The sequence below is a fragment of the Poecilia reticulata genome, linkage group LG13, assembly GCF_000633615.1.
Source record: "Poecilia reticulata strain Guanapo linkage group LG13, Guppy_female_1.0+MT, whole genome shotgun sequence".
NCBI lineage: Eukaryota > Metazoa > Chordata > Actinopteri > Cyprinodontiformes > Poeciliidae > Poecilia > Poecilia reticulata.
Window position 1 is genome coordinate 402,948 of NC_024343.1, and position 1,440 is coordinate 404,387.

Genomic DNA, 1,440 nt, shown 5'->3' on the forward strand with positions numbered 1-1,440 from the left:
TACCAAATGACATTTATGACAACAGTCTTAAACATTCATGAAGACTTACCCATGTTCACGACAGGTGTTATGTCATGTTTATGACGGKGTCATGTCAGTCTTATTCACACCACATCAAATAAATTGTTACCAAAAACAACAAACATGAAAAACATGGCAGTTCTTCCATCTTTTCATTCAAAAAGTGCTAGTGCTGGTGCGATTAGTATGTTGCCCCATCCCGTTGACACTGTGGGTGCTCTAACCCCGCCCCCCACAATTAATGSTTTGGACCATAATATTTGAATATGAAATTATCAATTTGCAGCTCGCCAGCTGCTACGGTCATGTAGCAAATTGAAATGTTGATGTAAGTCCACAGGCCAGTCAACAAATCCAATCTGTTGCCAATCAAATCGCTAGCRCAAAATAGWGCTTGTACCTTCCCTGCAGTGCTTCCAAATAACGGAAAATATCTATGCAGAATCTAAAAATGGAGACAAATTTTGTTGGGACATACGAGTAAAGAACCCTTTAATGCCATGCCCATTTTAGAAGAGGCTTTACTTTACGTTTCCTCTTAAGCAAAGATAATACAGAGAGCTGACAGCAGGTGTAGACTATGAGCCTGTCAGTAGGGCTTTCAAATAGTAATTAGCTATAAAATCTATGAGAATAAGTCTAAATATACCACACTTTCTTTATTTTTGGAATTATTTAACAGTATGTATTGTATTTTCTCTGTATAAATAAAACAGAATGTTGTTCAAGTAATGTACAGTAACTGCTTGTAAACTGTTTTGTCTGGGATGGCTGGGAGATCAGACACTGATGCTGTCTCACTCACCTAGAAAAGAAAAACTCTTCAAGTTGTTAACCTTCTCTGACTGGATGAGTTAGTGCTAATTTAGCAAACAATGAGAAGTGAAGCCATTTAAATGAAACTTGCCATGTTTGGAAATAAATTTTAAAATGAACACCCAGTGAAGGTTTGATTTTGGACTTTCTGTTGACCATTSCTGGCCAGTCCAGAACATTAGAACAGGTTAGATTCAGCCAGTGAACTATTACAGGTCACCAAGCAGTTGGCACTACCAGCTACACTGGCATCAATGTTGTAATTAGAAGCTGGATGGTTGTTGCTTTGTTGTTTGACACTATTTTCTATGCAGGTTCACCAGCATAGGAACTCTTACATGCTAAAAGTGTCTCCCATTGTTTCAGTTCAACATGGTCTCTAGATAAACATTATTTAAAGAAATCTGATCCTTAAAAGGTCTTAAAATTCTGTTCAACCTAAGACCAGTGATAAAACCTTCCACATTAGACTCTCTAGTGAAACTAAAATCTAGACTTTAGCTTGTAGAGCCTTTAGCTGTAATAAGTTGAAGTAACGACCCAGTCGTGACCTCATCCATCTCACCGTTGTGCAGGAATATTGGCTCACTTTTCTTTACAAAC

General features: G+C 37.8%; 1 protein-coding gene across 8 annotated transcripts in view; it reads left to right on the plus strand.

The window, feature by feature from the left end:
- robo2 (roundabout, axon guidance receptor, homolog 2 (Drosophila)) overlaps positions 1 to 1,440 on the plus strand; it is a 518,827-nt gene that overhangs the window by 181,925 nt on the left and 335,462 nt on the right. The gene's annotated exons all lie outside the window — the stretch shown is intronic.